The sequence below is a fragment of the Eublepharis macularius genome, chromosome 1, assembly GCF_028583425.1.
Source record: "Eublepharis macularius isolate TG4126 chromosome 1, MPM_Emac_v1.0, whole genome shotgun sequence".
Classification (NCBI taxonomy): domain Eukaryota; kingdom Metazoa; phylum Chordata; class Lepidosauria; order Squamata; family Eublepharidae; genus Eublepharis; species Eublepharis macularius.
Window position 1 is genome coordinate 150,525,451 of NC_072790.1, and position 15,254 is coordinate 150,540,704.

Consider the following 15,254-nt stretch of genomic DNA (forward strand, 5'->3'; position numbering starts at 1 on the left):
GTTTAGGAGAGCGCATTATTAATTTTAGTCTTATCAATTACCTGTATTATCATAAATCAAACTGCAATTTATTGTTGCTAGGGAGATTGTTTTCACTTATTAAGAGGGTAAAAGAGAGGGAGGGCAGGTGGGAGGGGGGAGGGAAAGAAGATAAAATAATAACGGAAAGAAGAATAATTAAATAAATTTTAAAAAAATTAATTTAAAAAATACAAAATAAAATAAAAAATATTCTTTTTAGACAATAAACAGATAGAATATATATAGATAGATAAAATATTAAAGTATCAAAAAAAAGGAGAGGAATTGAAAATTTTATATATGTATTGTCGAAGGCTTTCACGGCCGGAGAACGAAGGTTGTTGTGGGTTTTCCGGGCTGTATTGCCGTGGTCTTGGCATTGTAGTTCCTGATGTTTTGCCAGCAGCTGTGGCTGGCATCTTCAGAGGTGTAGCACTGTTGCCAAGTAGGCCCCCTCCCCTGCTTTAAGGCCTGCCATGAACTGTGTTAAAGTTTCCTGCGTTACTGTTTCACTGCTGCACAAAGATTGCTTTACACGTGTGTGTGTGTGTTAATACACGTGTCAGTTTCCTGCCTGCGTGTCAATTACCTTGCTGCTGCAATAGACTGTGCAGTTTACTGACTCCATGTTTGGTTAACTGCACAAAGGACTCTTTTCCTGGGCAACCCTGCCCAGACCTGTATCTGGATTTCCCAGTGTGTGTTTGGACTTTATTACAAGTGTGCCCCGTGCCTGCATTGCCATCTGCCGCGGACCGTGCCTGTTCCCTGCCTTGGACTGTGTTTTAAGTGTTGTTCCCCCCTGCCTCCATGGAAGCCAGCCTCATAAGGGCCCAAGCCGCTGCTAGCAGCCGGGCGCCTGCCGGGGAAACCTCCAGCGAGCCTGGCTAGGCGCTCCCTGGTCAGTTCCCGCAAGCCGGTCGCCGAGCTTGCCCTCGCTACCGGGCAGCCTGCTAACCAGCCCCAGCTATGCCCAGCCGGCATCCATGTTCTCAGGCAGCCAGAAGACCCTGGGAAGAAGACTGCTTTGGGAAGCCATTTCGGCGAAGCGGGCACACCACGTCCGCAGCGAGAGTACCTCGCCCCACTCTGCATATCTTAGGAGCCGCCCCGGAGAAGAGCTAAGTGCTGACCATCCCAAGCACTTAGAGAATGCATCTCAAAGAAACCTCCGCATTCCAGAGCTGATGACATCAGGACAAGCCCTGTCCGCTGGAACATCCTTTCAGCCCACTTGGATTTCCCCCTCCCTCTTTTGTCCCCTCTTCCTGAGGTGTCACTTATCACAATCTGATTACCAAAGTGGCCCATCCAAGCCATTCAGTAGCCCATTAGACCCTTTGTTTTAATCTGTGAGAACCACCAAGTACAGCACCAGCCCCAGGGTACGTTTTGGGGTATTTAAGCCGGCCTCTCAGACCGCATGGTGCGCGTGCCATCCTATCCAGAACCCCTCGCTGTCCGTCTGGAAGTGTTGTCCAGTATTTTGGTGTCCTGGAATAAGATACTGTGCCCTATTTGAGTTAGGCTATGTTCAGCCACTGCTGATTTTTCAGGTTGTCCAAGTCTGCAGTGTCTTTCATGTTCTTTTATTCACTCTATACCCGACAATAGCCCTGCAATATAATACATTCAATACTATATAAACTTACTAGTGATGTATAACAATACTACAAGGAGTAAGCTAATACTTACACAACACTGTTATAGTTAACTTAATAAAATACTCAAAACTTGGTGTAGCATAAAATTATAGACAGAGGTGTATATCAGGGTTCCAGAGACAATCAGATTTTATAGATTTACATTTGGGTGTCCTGTTATAAAAACAGTGGTTAAAGTGCGCAATAGATAAGTTTATTTGGAGACTTTGTACAGTGGTGTTATATATAACCTGCAATATTAGACCAACGTTCATACCGTTATATAGGACACTGTTTCTATTTTATAATTGATAGTGGTAGGTTTTCGATGTATTGTCAAAGGCTTTCACGGCCAGAGAACGATGGTTGTTGTGGGTTTTCCGGGCTGTATTGCCGTGGTCTTGGCATTGTAGTTCCTGACGTTTCGGCAGCAGCTTTGGCTGGCATCTTCAGAGGTGTAGCACCAAAAGACAGAGATCTCTCAGTGTCGTGACACTGAGAGAGCTCTGTCTTTTGGTGCTACACCTCTGAAGATGCCAGCCACAGCTGCTGCCGAAACGTCAGGAACTACAATGCCAAGACCACGGCAATACAGCCCAGAAAACCCACAACAACCACAGTGGTAGGTTTACTGACTATTGCTAAAGATTTCTAAAAGGACAGTTGTAAAGTATTCCTTAAAGTTTTACAGTAGATTTTTCCAGAATCTGTTCAAAGTTAATTCACAACTGAACTGGGGATAGTTGTACTCAAAGTTAATCAGAGATATATTGATAAGTTATAAAAGAGAGTTTATCTTAACACGAGATTAGTACACATTTGAAATAATACAGAGTACTGTTAAATGGTAGGAATGCTAGTGCAAACCCAGTACATTGTAATAAACACCCCAATAGCGACTAAAGTGCATTGATCCAAGATGAAATGGGATCCAGGATGAAAGTCACCTCATTTAATGTCAGAGGTTTGGGAAACCCGGTGAAACGAAAGTGAGTTGTATCAAACCTAGCAAAAACCAATTCTCAAATTGTCTTTTTACAAGAGACACACCTCCGAGTAAATAACACTGAGGTGTTGAAAGCAAATTGGATTCAATTCCAGTACCATGCAGCAGGCAATTCGAAGTCAAGGGGAGTTGCTATCTTGATATCAAAAGACCTCCCATTCCAACATAAAAAAACAATGAAAGATTGAAAAGGCAGATATATATTTACTAAAGGATTGATAGGAGATCAGTGGTATACACTGGCCTCCATATACGCACCTAACACACAGCAATTAAACTTCATAGATGAAACCATTAAACAACTAATGAAATTTCAGGAAGGGCACCTGATCGGGGGGGGGGGGGGGACCTCAATTATATTATGGATTATACAATGGACAAATCAAATTTTGGGGAAAAATCAAAAACAAACAGGAAAACAAAACTGGGCTCCTTATTTCAAACATATCACCTCACTGACATCTGGAGATTTCATCACAAAGGAGAAAAAGAGAATACATACTACTCACAGAGACATAACACATACACAAGGATTGACTACATACTAGTCTCCCCCTCTTTGCTTGGGAATACTCTCAAAAGTGACATTGGAATGAATGTGGTCTCAGATCACTCTTGGGTCAACCTAGAAATCACATTGGAAACCAAAGTTCAAAAATTCAGACAATGGTGTTTACCGAGACATTTATTACACAACCAATATTCAGCTGGGGAAATAGGGGAAATAATAGAGAATGCAATATCAGATAACGCCTCAGATGAGATTAAGCCCAATATCCTTTGGGATACAATAAAAACGGTAACTAGAGGACAAATTATAGCTCTATCAGCTAGAATCAATAAAAACAGAACAAAACAAAAACAGGAACTAACTGAAAATATCGCCAGACTTGAGTCACAACACAAATTAACGGGAAGCAAGAAAACATATCAAAAACTAATAACCCAAAGAAAACTATTAGAGACCCTAGAAATTAACACTACTCATAAACAATTAATAGCAGCCAAGCAAAAGCACTGGTTTAACACACCAAAAGAAATACGCCTATTATCCAACAAGATTAAACAGAGAAGGGCAAAAACCATTATAAACTCTCTACTAGATGAGAATAGCAAAATACAGTAGGACCCACATTCAATACTTAAATTATTTAACAATTACTATACACGACTCTATACCTCAAAAAAACCAGACCAAGAAGAAATAATTAGATTCTTACAATCACTCAAAGGGATTAAAAAATTAGAAGAGATACATCGCTCACTCCTAGAAAAACTTATAACACTACAGGAAACAATAGATGCTATCAAACTGGCCAAAAACAACAAAGCCACTGGCCCAGACGGCTACCCAGCCGAATGTTATAAAAAAATTGCGAATGTATTAAGTCCACATCCACCTGTAATTTAGTCCTGGAAGCTGGCACGATGCCTCCCACTTGGAAGATGGCAGACATAATTGTCATCCATAAACAAGGAAAAGACCCACAAAGAGAAGCATCATACCGCCCCATTTCGCTTCTCAATCACGACTACAAACTCTTCACTTCAATTTTGGTTAAACAGCTAAACTCATTCATAGCACAATACATACACAAAGACCAATCTGGTTTCATCCCAAAACGAGAAATTACAGACAACATATTCAGGACGCTGCAATTAATAGATTATTGCAAGCAGGAACAGGTGGAAGCTATTTTCTTGTCGCTAGACATTGAAAAAGCATTTGACTCGGTGGAAATTGTCTATCTGACCAACACTTTAAAATTCATGGGGTTTGGGGATCGGTTTTTGAAAGCAATCACATCTATTTATTCACACCAGACAGCAAACATCAAAATGAATGGAATCCGATCAGGAAACATTGACATCAACTGTGGCACAAGATAAGGATGCCCCCTCTCCCTCTTTTGCCATAGCGTTGGAACCATTTGCAATTGCCCTAAGAGAGAACACACATGTTAAAGGAATTAATACAAACTCTATAACATCTAAAATCAGCCTGTTTTCCGATGACATGCTGATATATATGGCAAACCCCTTGACATCCTTAAGTCACCTTGACCCTCTTCTTAAAGAATTTGGACAAATAACAAGCCTCATAGTCAATCAGTCAAAGTCGCAATTTCTAGCAAACAATTTAACGAATGAAAAGATAAATCAAGTTAATAGCCTATACAGTTATAAATGGACCCCTAAACAACTAAACTATCTTGGAATTAACATATCCCTCAACTTCAATGATTTGATAAAACTGAACCACGATAAAATAATGAACCAAATTAAATTAGACATAACACAGTGGAATAAGTTGCAGCTCTCGTGGATGGATAAATACCACCTCATCAAATCTTTTCTCATCCCCAAAATCCTTTTCCCACTTAGAGCAATCCCAATCAGAGTTCCTAAATTCCAAATTTCACAATGGCAAATAACTCTTAACAACTTCCTATGGCAAGGCAAACATTCTAGGATAGCATTCTCTACATTAAAATTAAAAACCTCAGCTGGGGGTTTTAACTACCCTGACCTGACGATATACCAAGCAGCGACGAGACTGGTGAACCTCCTACAATTGTACTATCTAGAAAACCCCCCAGACTGGGTTTTAATAACACAAGCCCTATTAAAAACAGGAACAATAGGTGATATGATCTGGGAAAAGAATAATCACCGTCCAAAGTGTGTGCACAGCAACAAACTGATAATGCCAATCTTGGAAACATGGGACCAATATAGGCAGAAATTTAGCCCCACAATATCCAGGTATGCCTCCTTCCTGGGGCAACACTGGTTCCAGCCAGGAAATGATACCTCCTTCAGTGCGGTCTGGAGGAAAGAGAATATAACAAAACTAACAGACATTGCCTCCCAAACTGGTTTGCTAGGGAAAGTAGACTTAGAACACAAATTAAAGCAGAAATTACACTGGTATAAATATCTGCAACTGAAAAATATGAAATAGATCTCTCAGCAATTATGAACAAACCGTTAACGGAATTTGAAACACTATTAAGCAATACTACTTTCCAAAAAAAAGGGTCAATAGCCAAGCTATATCAAATCTTACTAAACGTTACAACTAAAAAGCAATTAAACTGTCAAATCGGATGGTATAAGGATTGTGGAGTTGATCAATCAAACCCCACGTGGGAAAAGATTTGGTCCTCTTACACATTCAACTCAAATGTAAATGTAATGAAACTGCAGACATACGAAATCATTCATAGGTGGTATCTAACCCCTAAAAAGCTATCATTGATCTCCTCATCCTTATCCCCATTATGTTGGAAGAATTGCGGACAAGAAGGTTCCTACGCCCACTGCTGGTGGGAGTGCGATTGTATCTCTAACTTTTGGAAAGAAGTACTAGGCAAGATCAAAATAATTACGGGCTACAAAGTCCCTCTAGACCCCAAAATCATCTTCCTAGACCAATGGGAAGATTTAGCAATCCCAAGAATAAGAAGAGAGCTTATTGCAACGTTTTTTGTCACGGCCAAAAGTGCCATAGCTATGCTGTGGAAAGTGAACCAAGCACCGACGATTGAGAATTGGTTTGATAAACTTTGGAACAACTTTATTCTTGAAAAGATAAATGATGATTTATATAGAGCTGAACATTTCCCTAAGGAAACAAACTTCACTGACAAATGGTTTCCCTTTTTTACCTATATAGAAGAAAACAAGCTACAACCAAAATCAAAGATTTTGCAAACAGTAACTAACTCTGGTTACTTCACAATGTAGACACCTGCATATCAAGTTTAACTATTAAAAGATTGTGGTGTATTGTGGTGTTCTTGCCACTATAATGGATAATTTCAACTATGTTTGAAGAAGCACATATTTGTTGAATGGTTATTCGGTAAAAATTGAATAGGTGGTCCCACAAACAAACCAAATTTAAAGGCAATGTATATTTTACTTCTAGTTGTAAGGTTAAACAATGACAGTATTTTGGAGTTAAAACATTTGTAAACAACTTTCTTGTTTCTATAAGACATTACCTTCTGTATTCACTGTATACCTTTTAATGGCTAGTGCTGTTTATTATTGTTTAAAATTTTTTTTTTAAAAAAAGTGCTATCCTTTTTATAAAAATGCCCTCCTTCCTGACCTCCTCATGTGGTCCTTTCAATAAGGTGGGAGCCACTACAGAGACTGTTTATGGGTATGAAAGTCAGGGTTTTAAATTATGTTTTTAAAAGACAGCTGTGCAGCTCAACAACAGCGGTCTATACCACAACCTTCTACTTGCAGAACGAAATGTTACCAAGGCATGTACCACAGAAGCAAGATCTTTCCTGCCCAGGAAAGGCTGCAGCTGTCTCACCAGCCAAAGCATCTCCAGCCACCTCTACTACTGTCTTATCAAACAGTATGCCTGGGTACAGCTGCATCTGCAAGCTATAAGCTTGCTCCTTTAAAGGGAATGCAACTCCATCCAGAACAGGAAACATCAGCTCCTGGGTCAATTCTTCCATCCACCAGTAGTGTCTCCATTTTGGCAGGATTAAGTTTCAGTAGCCCTTAAAGGTAGAGGTGAGACTATGGTCCAAGGGTAGAAGACCAGCCTTGCACGCTAAAAGTGCCAAGTTCAATCCCTAGTTATCTCCAAGCTTAAAAAAGGGTCAGGAAGTAGATGATGTCCAATAAATCTATACATAAACCCTAGAGAGCTACTGCCAGTCACTGATAAACCAACAGTCAGACTCTGTATAAGGCTGCTTCATGGGTGTGGTATGGTGTGGGAACAAATTTGAAGACAGAATGGGCTTGCACCAGAGTTTTGTGTTAACATAAAATCAATCTGAAACACATATTTGCAGTGTCTCAGCAAATAAATATATGAATTTCCAATACCAATCATAGAACTTACATATGCAATGTGTTAAGTTAATGAAAGGAAATTGTTGGTTTTAATTTCTGGGTTTTCCATGATTATTTAAATGTGAAAAAAGCCATCAACTCTCACATCTTATTTTTAAAAAGAAACCCATAAAAAGCCATATTACTCTCTGAAGTCGTTCAAGATAAAAGAAGCAACAAAATGAAATTTTGGCTCAAGAAAAGCTATAAAACTTACATGGAATATCCTGACAGCAGCATTCTTTAAATAATGTTTCAGCCAACCTCTGATCTAATATTTCATTATGCCACATGAAAACAGCCAGCTTCTTAAGCAACAAAATGTCTAACCCTTTAAGCCTATACAGAATAAGTTCTTAAAAAATCACTTACGGCATTATCAGGATACCAAAAGAACGCCAACAATGAATAATAGAGGTCTCCTTCAAGACATGCAGGCAAAATTGTTCTGCACCAGTTAACACAGTTTTATCTCACTACACCGTGATTTATTTAGCAATTATTGAAGACATAGGAGGAATGACAGATCTGCTGGATCTATAGTTAATTAAAGTTCCCTTCTTAGTCCAAGTCAAAAAAGACAAAGTTACTCCGCAATTAATTGAATAGTCCATGAAACGAAGTCTCAGCAACATAAGCACATTTTCTTGTATTACTCTAAAGAACCAAAGAAATCTTTACAAGTTCTTTAATTACATCTATCACACTCCTTTACACACAGACATACTTTTACTTTATTAGGCTGAATGCTATGACATCATCTTATATACTAATTGAAAAGTGGCCCTGATCTGTGGATACTTAAATTGGGAGAGTGGAGCCATGAACAGACAAATCTTCCCACACATCTGAAAAAGGCCCCAGGTTTGCAGAAAAATCTGAAATCTAAAAAAATACATTGGGAGGGGTTTAAAAAAACCCAAAATGATTAAAGGAGCTCCTGTAGCTTTAACTGGATGCTCTTAGTAGGTGTTGCCTGGCAATTAAGCAACAGTTAGATCATATTCCAGGCTTGTTTTGTGTCAGGAAACATAAGAGGAGGCAACAGGGCCCTTTCCAGGGCTGTTTTGGCCATTGGGATCAGGACCAGAAACAACCACCACATTGATATCACGACTTGCATGGCTCACTTAGGCCTGGTTGCTTGCTACTGTTCAACAGCAGTCCCCTCCCAAGCCAGTGTAGCATAGTGGTTAGCGTTTCAGAGTAGGATGCACAACACCCAGGTTCAAACCACCACTCTGCTGCGGAAGCTCGCTGGGTGACTTTGATCATCATAGACCTACCTCTCAGGATTGTTGGTAAGACTTACCTACCTTTGATCATCTAACCTACCTCTCAGGATTGTTCTAATGATAGTATGGAGGCAAAAAGCATGATGTAAGCTGCTTTGGGTCTCCATAGTGGAAAAAGGCAGTAGATAAATAAAGAAAATTAGTAAATATATATATATGAAGATGGAGAGCAGATAAAAGGCAAGTTGTTTAATGGGTTTGAAGGAGAGAAGAATATAGAAAAAGATGAGCATATGGAGGCTGCCAGGGGGAGGGAAAGAGGAAATAATGTGTGGGAAAGGGATACAGGGAAAAGAGACGTACCTCATACAAGTTCTTGCAGTTTCCCCACCACACAACTGTGCCTGCCTGAGCCAGCAGCATGCAATTGGCCCATAGGGGAGAGGTTGCCTGGGGTAGAGAGGGGAAAAGTGGAAACAGGAGGACAGGCAAAGGAAAGTGAGGAAAAGGAAACAGGGAGAGGTCATGGGAGGCAGGAAAGGGAAAGAGGACATGGTGTGGGAGGGGAACATGAAACAAGGCCTTGAGGGTCCCTCACATTGTTATAATAATCTCAGAGAATAAACAGTGCAGAATAGGGCAGCAAAGACAAAACTAAGGACACATCTGTTTTCAAAGATACCCACAAACTAAGGACACATCTGTTTTCAAAGTTTGGAAATAAAAGCTTTGATCCTCTACTTGCACTAACAGAATGCATTTATGGAAGGAATTTTCATCTGCCTTCCCTTCCCCCAACAGCTTACTGTGTCCCCCCCCCCCACAAATGCTGTTACTGGCAGTCTTGGAACCCTCCATAACAGAATGCCATGTAACACAGGTGTTGGGGAGGGAGCTGCAACAAGGAGGAGGACTCAGCAGGAGTCACCCTTCTTATGCTAACATACCTACAGCCTGTTTAATTCATACAAGAGGGTGATTCTTACCAAGTCCTCCTCCGCACTGCTGTATGGCATCCTATTCTGGAGGGGTTCCCTCCCCACAGCCTTCAGCAATGGTATTTCAGAGTATGCAGAAAAGTGTTGAAGGAAGGGCAAATAACTGCATCCTTTAACTTGGTTTGTTGATGTAAGAACACTCTTTTTCATTATTCCACTACTGTAACAAATAAGCAGGATTGTAAGACAGTATGGGAAATAAGTCCATGCAAGCCCATTCATAATTTTGCTAGCCTGTGACACATTGCCACAAAAGGCTGGCAAGCCAATATGTTAACGGAAAGAGCCAATTTTCTTACAATTTACAAGATCTTCCTGTGCTGGTCACTTGCAGATGTTTCCAACTTGCCAGAAGTGATCAGATAAGTCCTTTCAAATCCTTTTAAGTATTAATGTCAAGTTGTTGTAGATTTTCCAGGCTGTATGGCCATGGTTTTGGCATTGTAGTTCCTAACGTTTCGCCAGCAGCAATGTCAGGAACAACAATGCCAAGACCATGGCCATACAGCTCGGAAAATCTACAACTAACGTTCTCCGGCTGTGAAAGTCTTCGACAATATATTAATGTCAACCTTCCATCAGGCTTTAAGAGCAAGTGGACCTCTCGTGAGAAACAAAGGTCATTTGTTTTAACCAGCTCCTTTTCATGGGGACATATTTCCAGAAGTGAAGCAGAAGATATCCCACAGCTTAGCAATTAGAAGCCACCAACAGGCAGAAGATGAGGAGTGAAAGCAGAGGACTAGCATCTCAAGAGACTGACAATCCCACTTTCTCAACATTCTGCCAGGCTCCAACAGATACTGTAGAATGTAGTGTAGCTGCTTCCATTGTGTAGAAAATCTGAACTTTGCATGCCAGGCTTTAATTAAGACTACCGAGATGGAGTAAGCTGTCCAGGTGAACTACTTAATACCTGCAGCTCAAGTTCTGCTCATGACCCTAGTTCAACCCTGGCAGAAGCCGGGTTCAGGTAGCCAGCTCAAGATTGACTCAGCCTTCCATCCTTCCGAGGTCGGTAAAATGAGTATCCAGTTTCCTGGGGGTAAAGTGTAGATGACTGGAGAAGGCAATAGCAAACCACCCCGTAATAAGTCTGCCAAGAAAACGTCACGATGCGACGTCCCCCCATGGGTCACTAATGGCTTGGTGCTTGCACAGGGGACTAACTTTACCTTTACCTAATAGCAAGCAATAAATGTCCTGGTCTTCTTCCCTCCCAGCCACGTTTACACCCACGTATGTGTATTATATATTGTAACAGTTTCATTGTACTTTGCTTTGGGATCTAATTTGACTAAAAAGCAGGATATATCTATATTCAGGAGGGCATAAATGACATAAATAAAGAGATCAGAACCATAGCATAATGGAACAGCTCCACAGGCCACTTCTACAAGAGAACAAGATTGTAGTCTGCTGAAATGTTTATTATATGTATCGCATTGCTTTTATTGCACTGTCCTCTACCTTTGTAACTCTCTGCATTATGGTATGTTAGCCTTAGACGTGTTTTATTTGCATTCTGTAATCCTAGTTCTATAGCATTGAGCGTTAGATGTCTTATGCTATTTGACTGAAATGTTTTATATATTTTGTAATCCACCTTAAATCTCAGCAAGAAATTCAGGTTATACGTGACATAAATAAATAAAAAAACTAGTTTCTCTCTTTAACCAAAACTAACATTTTACATTTGATGTTTCATTATCAATAGCAAAAAAAAACCTTGGACTTAAACAGCATTCACAAAATTGTACTTAAATATCTTATCTCTAGCATTAATACTCTAGCAGAATATTGACACTACTTCAATTTTACTTCTTTTGCATAAATAATTAAAGATATTTAAGATATATACTCACAAGTCATGGGAAACCCAAAGATAATAAGCAGCCTTGTAACATCTTAAAGACTAATGTTGGAATATTTCCCTTTTTCAGCTTTAGTTGTCTATAGTACTTTTACACTTCTGCAATGATGCAGAATCCTCTCTTCCATTTCCCAATGTACCTGGAAGACTGCGTGCATATATCAGCACTTATAAAAGTAAAGATGGACAGAAGTGCTACAGGACTATCATATTTAAACAACTCAGCTCATCTTAAAGGAAACAAATCAATTTAAAGGGACCAAAGAAAAATTGCACTGTTAAGAGTGCTGCTGCAATGTGAACAACTATTTAGCTTGCAAGCCTGCAGGCAGGTTTATATTATATAGAGCACTTAGTAAGGTGTTTTCACAAACACTTTTTCTTATCAACCATGTTCATAGGATAGAAGAGATAGTAATTCAATATGGTTGTTCAAGTGATACATTATATGAGGGAAAATTTAACACCAGACACATTATCAGTTCAAAAATTAAGCAGGTTATTAGATATGCTTTTCATACAACAGCAGATATTTTCAAGATGACAATATTCCTCCTTTTATACACACATTCATGGTTTATAATCCTGGGTTTAGAAGTGCAAGACCAGGTTCAGCACAGTTGGGTAGCCTTGAACAAATTCTCTCTGTCAGACTAGCCTACCTCATAGAATTATGGTGTCAATAAAATGAATCTTGGGCGCACAAATGTGCAAAATCTGACCTCCAAAATATATAATATACTACATAATCAATTTCATTACAGGAGAGTAGCCATGTTGGTCTGCAGTAGAAAAGCAAGGTTTGGGTCCAGTAGCACCTTAAAGACCAACTACATTTCCAGGGTATGGGCTTTTGAGAGGGAGCTTTGACTCTCAAAAACTCATACCTTGGAAAGCTACTTAATCTTTAAGGTGGTGGTGGTGGTGGTGGAGAGTACCCTCAAGTCATAGCGACTGCTGGCAGGGTTCTCATTGCAAGAGACTAACAGAGGTGGTTTGCCATTGCCTGCCTCTGCAACCCTGGTCTTCACTGGAGGTCTCCCATCCAATTACTAACCAAGGCCGACCCTGCTTAACTTCTGAAGAGATAAAGTTCACCTGGGCTGTCCAGGTCAGGGCCTTTAAGGTGCTATTGGACCCAAATCTTGCATAATCAATTGCTACAACTTTTGCAAGATTAAAATGCCACAGGTATCATTGAATAACTCACTTTTTAGAAGTCTACTCATCTGCATTATAAGGTTACACAAGAAACTAAAAGTGTGCCATGGAAGATTTTTATTTATTTATGTTATTTATAGTCCATCTTTCTCACTGAGACTCAAAGCGGATTACACAGTGTAACACAGAGTTGAAGAAACACTAAACAGAGCATAAGCAATTCTAAGACTGACGTATTAAACAGCATATAAACTATCATAACCATGAATCACTCAGGCAGTGTTTCTCAAAGCCTGACTTCCTCTAAAGGGGTGCACAAAACTCTTAGCTCCTCCTTGCCCTATCTCAGCTTGGTTACTCCAGAGAAATAACAATATTACAAAAGGCTGGATTCTTCTCACACTAGCCCAACAGTGTTAATGCATAATAGGGCACACCTATACTACTGAAGATTATGTCCTTCTTTCCAAGACCCCAAGGAAGGGATCATAATCCATCCCATTACTGTTGGCTTGCCTGTCCCTGACAGCCAGAGTAATACTTTCCCATTCAACCATATTTGTGCTTCTCTGAATATGTTTTTTGACTTAGAGATTTTTTTAAAAGCCTTGCAGTGGTGCAAAAGTGACATAGAGAAGAACAGAACAGACACAACCACTGCAACCAATAACAGTATGAGAAGGCTGCCCAAGAAGGCTCAGTAAAAGAAGGGGAGGGGGGAAGAGATCTACTTCAGATGTAAAGCTTTCAGCAAAGCTTGTTTGGCTTCTAAGGCAAGCCCTCTCCTGCACTTGGCAGCTGCATTAACAAGAACCATGCCCAATGTTATAATGCATCGTTTCCCCTCTGCGTACAACTTGGGTGCTACTATGACTAATTACTATCACTGCCTTTCCTTCCACCCTCCTGCAGCCCGCTTGGTGCTTGAAGACAGACACGGGGGAGTGGATTCCAGGCTAGCGTATCAACCTCCTGGCAAGTACTGTATTCCTAGAGCAAAAATGCAGCAAGAACTGTAACGCAGAGCCAGCAATGAGCACAGGTTCGGTGGGAGGAGAAAAGAGGACCCCCATAACATAGGCAAACCATATGACTCTTCACTCTCTCCCACTGAAGGAAGAAGTTGCTACCTGTTCCCTAAGATTATCTAATGAGAGCATACTCCCACTTCTGAGAATACTGCAGAGTAATAAGTGCCGTGGTCTAAAGCTGCCACTTTTTGGAAAAAAAACAAAAAACCATGACCCTAAGACAGAAGTGGCTTTTAAGAGGAAAAACCTCGGTAAGAAAAGCAGCACCTGGCAACCCCTGCTGCCTTCCTCGCAGCAGTCATACAGAGGAGGCAAGAATGAGCAAAAGAGGGCAAACTACTCCAGCACATCACTACAATAATGGAGGAAGGAGCGAGGGGCAAGTGGCGCCCCGCCGCCAAGGCAAGGGCTCCGCTTGCTCCCATAAGGCTGGACAGGACGGGGGGGGGGTAGACTGCCCCTGCCCTTTCCAAAGGCAAGCCGCACTAAATGGGGGCGGGGGGGGAGAGTTGAGAAACGAGAGTGAGCATGACAGGGAAGCCGCTCTGCCTGCACCCACCGCCCTTCCCATCTCTTAGGCCTCGCAGGGCCACGGCTGCTCCAGCACCGCTGCTTCCTGCCCGTGCTTTACCTGCTCCTGCCTCTCGCACCAGGCTGCCCAGCCCGGCCTCCGCCAGCGCCGCTCTTATCCCTTTGACAGCGACGGCCGCTTCCAGGCGCAGGCGGGGACCCTGCCGCCTCAGCCCTCCCTCCTCCACGTCCAGTCGCCAAGGAAACCCCCCACGGCCCGCCCCCTCCAGCAAATGCAGCACCAGCGACGCTAAGCTGAGCCGCCAACCAGACTGCGCCCTCTCCCTCCCTCTCCCCTCCCCACATGAGCCTCGGGGACCAATAGGAGCGGCGGCTGCGAACCTTGACCCGAGTCAAGGGAACCCTCTCCTGATGGAGGCTGGCGTTTCGTCTGCGGTTCCCAGAGTTATTTATCATCTTGTGTACTGCTGAGTTCTGCACTCCCAGTTTCTTTTCCTCTCTCACTAGGGCACCCCACCCTGGTTGTACCGAGTCAGCTGTATTCCATATCGGCACCCTTCCTTCCAAAGTGCCAAGCCTGCTGTCCCCCTTTTCTGCTAATAATTCTTCCTTTTGAGCAGTTTCTTCATAATAGCAAATGGATTTCCTTGAGAAAGACAGGGGGGGGGGTTTGCCTTTTCTCTCTCCTAGGTTTGGAAAAAAATGGAGTAAGTTGTAAATTAGATACAATTTGTAAATACTTCATTAATGAATGATTTAGTTTGGCAAAACAAGGTAGTAGCCATACATCAAACACATTCATACTTTCTGCTACTTCTGCTCCTTTCATTTTCATTTTATGTCTCATCAAAGGTGCATTTCCTCCCTTGGAAACCAACCTAAC

General features: G+C 41.4%; 1 protein-coding gene across 1 annotated transcript in view; it reads right to left on the reverse strand.

Annotated features, from left to right (window-relative positions):
* The window catches only part of LYST (lysosomal trafficking regulator), a 159,838-nt gene extending 145,304 nt beyond the window's left edge, over nt 1-14,534 (reverse strand). Inside the window, exon 1 of the mRNA XM_054975108.1 lies at nt 14,472-14,534. The gene's annotated coding sequence lies outside the window, so the exon portion shown is untranslated. The remainder of the gene's footprint in view (nt 1-14,471) is intronic.
* Between the last annotated feature and the right edge of the window lie 720 nt (nt 14,535-15,254).